The sequence below is a fragment of the Aquarana catesbeiana genome, linkage group LG09, assembly GCF_042186555.1.
Source record: "Aquarana catesbeiana isolate 2022-GZ linkage group LG09, ASM4218655v1, whole genome shotgun sequence".
In the NCBI taxonomy this organism is placed as follows: Eukaryota; Metazoa; Chordata; class Amphibia; order Anura; family Ranidae; genus Aquarana; species Aquarana catesbeiana.
The window spans coordinates 114,787,850-114,795,000 of NC_133332.1; the positions used below are offsets into that span (position 1 = coordinate 114,787,850).

Genomic DNA, 7,151 nt, shown 5'->3' on the forward strand with positions numbered 1-7,151 from the left:
TGAAAGCCACCTGGTAGAACAAAGTTGTAGAATCTTTAGAGAATCTACATCTACAAATTCCTGAAATTCATGATACAACTGTAAACGTTTACAACTATGTGCAAAGTGGCTATGTATGTCTCTGCAAAGTTGCTCAATAGTTTTTGGTATGGCTTTACAGGCATCTGCAGCACACAAGGCAGCAACATGGCAGGTACAATAAATGTGAAAAATATAAGGCTGCTCTACTTTGAAGCAGGACAGTACAGAGTTTCTAGGACCAACCATTACACTTGCTCCATCTGTACCAAGAGCCATTACATTTCCTAGGGGTATACCATCTTCGGGAAAAGATTGTTTAATTTTCTCAAAAATAGCATCAGCAGTTGCTTCAGTGAGATCAAGGAGGCGGCAGAACTGGTATTTGGTTCTACCAGCTTCTTCATCAAAATAAATGACAACCATAGCTAATTTTTTGCTTGTTGATATATCAGTAGTTTCATCAATCAGTAAGGAAAAGTGACAATATGTAAGCCTTTTGCACAACTCCTCTTTGAGACACTTCCCAATGACATTCTTAACCAACATGGAACCTTTAGTTTGCTTACAATTGATGGATTTTGCGATTTTGGTGTCTGGAAACCAGTCAGTGACATTATGGGTAAGATTATCTAACAGGCTTAATGCTAAATTTTTTTGTGCAATAAAATTTACCATTTGTAGTTCACTTTGGAATGTCCTTTTCTTATGAGCCAACACTACTGGATCTGGTAGTGTTTGCTTAGCAAAACTAACAATGCCTGGCTTGCCTAGCTGCAGCAATAGCCTTGTGTTTTGAACTTGTGCAATGACTGCGTACATCACGAACACCACCATATCCAATGCTGAAGATTTTTTTGCACCACGCACACTTTGCATTTTGTTTTGATTCAGCATCTGCTCTTAACCAGAATTTGAACTCAACATCTGTCAGCCAAGCCGCAACAAAAGAACAAAGCCTAACTTTGTGAGGTTTTTTGCACGAGGTCGTGGTGCCTCTTCCATCATGTCTAAAGCGGAACTGCAGAGTACAGACAGTGAAACCTACGGCAAACTCAAGCCCTGAAATGTGTTGTATTACAAGGTCATGGTGCAAACTTTCTTTGAACAAATCTTAAAAGAATGTGCCATGAACTAATAAAAAAACGCCTTGTGTGCTGCAGATGCCTGCCTGAGAAAAACCTAATAGCTATGAAAACTGATCACAGGAGCTTATTGAAAGTTTAACATTGAGAAGCATCACATGTGAAGTTCTGCAGGTGGATCAGAAGGTCTACAAAAAAACAAAAACAAAAGAAATAATGTAGTCTATCTTGCCCATTTTCCTTACAATGTGTGTGGTGCTAGTATAATACAAAAACACTTACAGTTTAGTAGCTCATTTTCTCTAATCTGGTGGTGATGGTGGTGTTGGCTGTAGAGCCATACAGCTGGCTATCTTCTCAATAAGTTGATTTCTATGGGAGGAAAAAATGTCAAAAACAAAATTAATCTGAGTGTAAGGAAAAAAAAAAAAGCCAAGTTCAGGAAAATCTACCTATATAAAAATAAACAGGAGGGAGGAAACCTAAAATGATAAAACAGCGTACTTACCGTAATCTGTAGCTGTGGTATTTGCAGGCAGCCCTTTCCCCAGGGGAGTAACTTGATCGGAGCAGGCTGGAATGAGCAGGCTGGTCCAAGAAGGAAAGTCTGGTAAAATCTACCTATATAAAAAAACAGGAGAGAGGAAACTTAAAATGAGAAAATAGCTAAGTGATTAAAACCCCACACACACACAAATGAAGTTGTGTATTTACCGTAATCTGTAGCTGTGGTATTTGCAGGCAACCCTTTCCCCAGGGCAGTAAAACTTGGTCCAAGGTGGCTGGAAGGAGCAGGCTGGTCCTAGGTGGCTGGAAGGAGCAGGCTAGTCCTAGGCGGCTGGAAGGAGCAGGCTGGTCCTATGCGGCTGGAAGGAGCTGGCTGGTCCAAGGCGGCTGGAAGGAGCAGGCTGGTCCAAGGCGGCTGGAAGGAGCAGGCTGGTCCTAGGTGGCTCGAAGGAGCAGGCAGGTCCTATGCGGCTGAAAGGAGCAGGCTGGTCCAAGAAGGCTGGAAGGAGCAGGCTGGTCCAAGAAGAAAAGTTTGGTAAAATCTACCTATATAAAAAACAGGAGAGAGGAAACCTAAAATGAGAAAAACAGCTGTGATTAACCCCCCCCACACACACACAAATGAAGTTTGTATTTACCGTAATCTGTAGCTGTGGTATTTGCAGGCAACCCTTTCCCCAGGGCAGTAAAACTTGGTCCAAGGCGGCTGGAAGGAGCAGGCTGGCCCAAAGGAAGCTGGAAGGAGCAGGCCGGTCCTATGTGTCTGGAAGGAGCAGGCTGGTCCAAGAAGGCTGGAAAGAGCAGGCTGGTCCAAGATGGCTGGAAGGAGCAGGCTGGTCCAAGAAGGCTGGAAGGAACAGGCTGGTCCAAGAAGTTTGGTAAAATCTACCTATATAAAAAAACAGGAGCGAGGAAACCTAAAATGAGAAAAACAGCTAAGTGGTTAAACACCCCCCCACACACACACAAATGAAGTTGTGTATTTACCATAATTTGTAGCTGTGGTATTTGCAGGCAACCCCTTCCCCAGGGCAGTAAAACTTGGTCCAAGGCGGCTGGAAGGAGCAGGCTGGGTACAGTGGGGAGAAGAGGAAAATCTACTTGAAACAGGCTGTCCCCAACGCAGATCACAGAGAGACTGCTCCCCCCCCCCCCCCCCACAGACACAGAACGCTTTTGCACAACACACAAACAAACAGATTGTGGTGCTATGCCCCCTGGGCCCAAGAGACCAGAGAGATAATCCTTCACAGTGTATACTGTCAGCACCACCAGTCTCTTTGCTCAGCCTCTCTCAGGTAGTTCTAATCAGACCAGTCACAGTGCTCCATGGCTGCCCAACCCAATTTTCTTAACCCCCCACCCCAGGGTCCCCCAGGCCCCAGCCAGCAACAAAATTTACTAGTACTGCAGCAAGCATTAACATGCATCTTCCACAGTCTACTCACTGAGTGCACTGTGGAGGGAGCAAGCACAGCACTCATAGGTTCATGGCCAACACTGGGGGGCTTTGTCTGGGCCTGCCCTGAGCCTCTGCAGTTTGCACAAGCGCACATTATGATTCTTAATAATGCTGTTTGCTTGATCTTCACAGTCACATTCACATTCACTGACTGTCAGTCGGTCAGTCCTCTTCCCTCCCCTCTGCAAGTTACATTGCAGGCAGCCTGCCCCACAGACTCAGTCCACACACAGTGACACAGTTAGTCACTCACAGACCGAATGGAGTACTTTTCTGCTAATTCCCAATATATGGGGATACTGAGTACTGATCAATAGGGATGAGCCGAACACCCCCCTGTTCGGTTCGCATCAGAACTTGCGAACAGGCAAAAAATTTGTTCGAACACGCGAACACCGTTAAAGTCTATGGGACACGAAAATGAATAATCAAAAGTGCTAATTTTAAAGGCTTATATGCAAGTTATTGTCATAAAAAGTGTTTGGGGACCTGGGTCCTGCCCCAGGGGACATGGATCAATGCAAAAAAAAGTTTTAAAAACAGCCATTTTTTCGGGAGCAGTGAATTTAATAATGCTTAAAGTGAAACACTTAAACTGTAATATCCCTTTAAATTTCGTACCTGGGGGGTGTCTATAGTATGCCTGTAAAGGGGCGCATGTTTCCCGTTTTTAGAACAGTCTGACAGCAAAATGACATTTCAAAGGAAAAAAGTCATTTAAAACTACTCGTGGCTATTAATGAATTGCAGGTCCGGCAATACACATAAAAGTTCATTGATAAAATCGGCATGGGAATTCCCCACAGGGGAACCCAGAACCAAAATTTAAAAAAAAATGACGTGGGGGGCCCCCTAAATTCCATACCAGGCCCTTCAGGTCTGGTATGGATATTAAGGGGAACCCCGCACCAAAATTTTTAAAAAAATGGCGTGGGGTCCCCCTAAAAATCCATACCAGACCATTATCCGAGCACGCAACCTGGCAGGCCGCAGGAAAAGAGGGGGGAAGGAGAGAGCACCCCCCCCCCGAACCGTACCAGGCCACATGCCCTCAACATTGGGAGGGTGCTTTGGGGTAGCCCCCCAAAACACCTTGTCCCCATGTTGATGAGGACAAGGGCCTCATCCCCACAACCCTGGCGGTGGGGTTGTGGGGGTCTGCGGGCGGGGGGGCTTATCGGAATCTGGAAGCCCCCTTTAACAAGGGGACCTCCAGATCCCGGCCCTGCCCCTGTGTGAAATGGTAAGGGGGTACAAAAGTGTTTCACTAAAAAACTGTCAAAAATGTTAAAAATTAATTAATTAACAGCCACAAGAGGAGAAGCGTCACACAGCGGGAGCCTTCCTCCATGCCATCATGGATGCGGAGCGGCCCGAAAAGAAGAAGAAGACAAGAAGATGAAGAGAAGAAGATGAAGAGAGAAGCGTCACACAGCGGGAGCCTCCCTCGATGCCATCATGGATGCGGACCGGTCCGAGGAGAAGAAGGGTAGAAGACGCCGACGCCGCAGAGGAAGATGCCGGACGAGAACACCGGAGGAAGAACCAGAAGAACCAGAAGAAGAAGAAAGAAGAAGCATTTAAATAAAGGAATTGTCAAAAACTGTCTCTTGTCATTTTTAACATTTTTGACAGTTTTTTAGTGAAATGGAGCACTTTTGTACCCCCTTACCATTTCACACAGGGGGGGAGGGCTGGGATCTGGGGGTCCCCTTGTTAAAGGGGGCTTCCAGATTCTGATAAGCCCCCCACCCGCAGACCCCCACAACCACCGGCCAGGGTTGTGGGGTGAGGCCCTTGTCCTCATCAACATGGGGACAAGGTGTTTTGGGGGACTACCCCAAAGCACCCTCCCAATGTTGAGGGCATGTGGCCTGGTACAGTTTTCCTGCGGCCTGCCAGGTTGCGTGCTCGGATAAAGGTCTGGTATGGATTTTTGGGGGGGCCCCACGCCGTTTTTTTTTTTACATTTTGGCGCGGGGTTCCCCTTAAAATCCATACCAGACCTGAAGGGTATGGTATAGATTTTGAGGGGGACCCCACGCCATTTTTAAAAAAAAATTTTGGCAGAGGTTCCCCTTAATAACCTTACCAGACCTGAAGGGCCTGGTATGGAATTTAGGGGGACCTCCACGTCATTTTTTTTTTTACATTTTGGTTCGGGGTTCCCCTGTGGGGAATTCCCATGCCGTTTTTATCAATGAACTTTTATGTGTATTGTCGGACCGGCAATTCATTAATAGCCGCGAGTAGTTTAAATGACTTTTATTCCCTTGAAATGTCATTTTGCTGTCAGACTGTTCTAAACACAGGAAACATGCGCCCCTTTACAGGCATACTATAGAGACCCCCAGGTACGAAATTTAAAGGGATATTACACTTTTATTGTTTCACTTTAAGCATTATTAAAATCACTGCTCCCGAAAAAACGGCCGTTTTTAAAACTTTTTTTTGCATTGATCCATGTCCCCTGGGGCAGGACCCAGGTCCCCAAACACTTTTTATGACAATACCATGAATATAAGCCTTTAAAATTAGCACTTTTGATTTCTCACATAGACTTTTAAAGGGTGTTCCGCAGCATTCGAATTTGCGCGAACACCCCAAATTGTTCGCTGTTCGGGGAACTGGCGAACAGCCGATGTTCGACTCGAACTCGAAGCTCATCCCTACTGATCAAAAACAAAACAGTTACAGGGGACAGTTATCAACTTTGACCACCAAATTCACCAATGTGAAAAGAGCTGAGCATTGCAATTATCACTCTGTATTTTAGCAATTAGTATTAGTAAGTATAAGTATATTATCACTGGCAGTGGCAATTAGTATTTTTTTAATTTAGTATAAATAATATCTCCCCAACCCCGTCCCGACGCCGCTCAGGTCTCTCTCCACTCCACGAGGCTCAGTCTTCCCGCTCGGCTCCACCTGTTTATGGGGCTGGCGGCCGTGTTGGCGCAAAAATGCGCTTAGATCATTGGCTCTGGCTGGGGTGGGCTGGCTGTTGCTGGGCAGAGCTGAGGAGACTCAGCGGCGGCTCAAGAAGATCGGATCTTCTCGAGGGATTTTGGGAATTGGGCATGCGCAGTTCTGACCCGAGCCAATCGCTGCCATTTTTACTGGCACTTTTCCCTTACTATGGGCTTTCACGGGCACCAGAAAAATGCCTTGTTTTTACGGGCTGCCCGTAAATCTACAGGCGGTTGGCAACACTGCTCAAGAGGCTCAGTTAGTCTCAGTTTTTTCCAGAGAGGAGTCACTGCAGCAGCCTGCAATAAATCTTCAAACATCAACACAGCCACCAGATCAAAGAGGAAAAAGAGGAGGAGGAGAGGGTCATCACACAAACAGCACAGGCTACAGAAGATATCCAGGAAAGCCAAGAAAACACAGAATTAGGTACTAATCTTTCTAACAATGTATTGAACTTGTCAGGCATTGAACTATCCAAGCACAAATGTTTTGTTTGTTCTGTTTTGTCTAAGGGTCTGTCTTTTGTTTCCAGTACTCATTTCTGCCTTTTTTCCACTATATTGGATATTAATCGTTTTGTCAGAAATCTAATGCTTAGGAAACATTTCAAGGATATACCTTCTGATAGTGAATCCACAGTGTGCCATAATGTTCAAGATGAGACTACCTCCTTCAGATTTGATTATCTTGTAACAAGGTCTGCTTTGAAGAATCTGCAAGCAGAATCTGAACAAGGATCTTTTGGGATACAGAAATTTAGCATTAATATGAGGGATAAATATCGTTACCCTGTTCAAACTAGTAGTGACATTGTGGATTCTTTTCAGAATATTGTGGAATTGGAACTGGTTAAATTGCAGGAATCATGTCAGCAACACAACATTAGAAACAAAATCAATTTGACCAAGAAAGAAACTATGGCCTTAAATGCTTTGAAAATGAGATCTGACTTAATGATTCGCCAGATAGATAAGGGGGGTACTGTAGTGATCCTAGATACTGCTAGTCAGGGCTTTTTTCCTCAGAGAATAGGTGCAGGAACTCCCCCCGTCTGAGTCACCCCTTGTCTCTGCCCCCCTACCCATCTCTGACCACCGTCCCTTGAT

At 45.3% G+C, this 7,151-nt stretch overlaps 1 long non-coding RNA gene across 1 annotated transcript; it reads right to left on the bottom strand.

Annotated features, from left to right (window-relative positions):
- Positions 1-202: 202 nt before the first annotated feature.
- On the bottom strand, positions 203-1,725 carry LOC141108012 (uncharacterized). Its single transcript, XR_012235995.1, has 3 exons — positions 1,612-1,725; positions 1,386-1,475; positions 203-1,291 (listed from the first exon to the last, which is right to left on the bottom strand). It is a non-coding gene; the product is annotated as an uncharacterized lncRNA (long non-coding RNA).
- Positions 1,726-7,151: the final 5,426 nt, after the last annotated feature.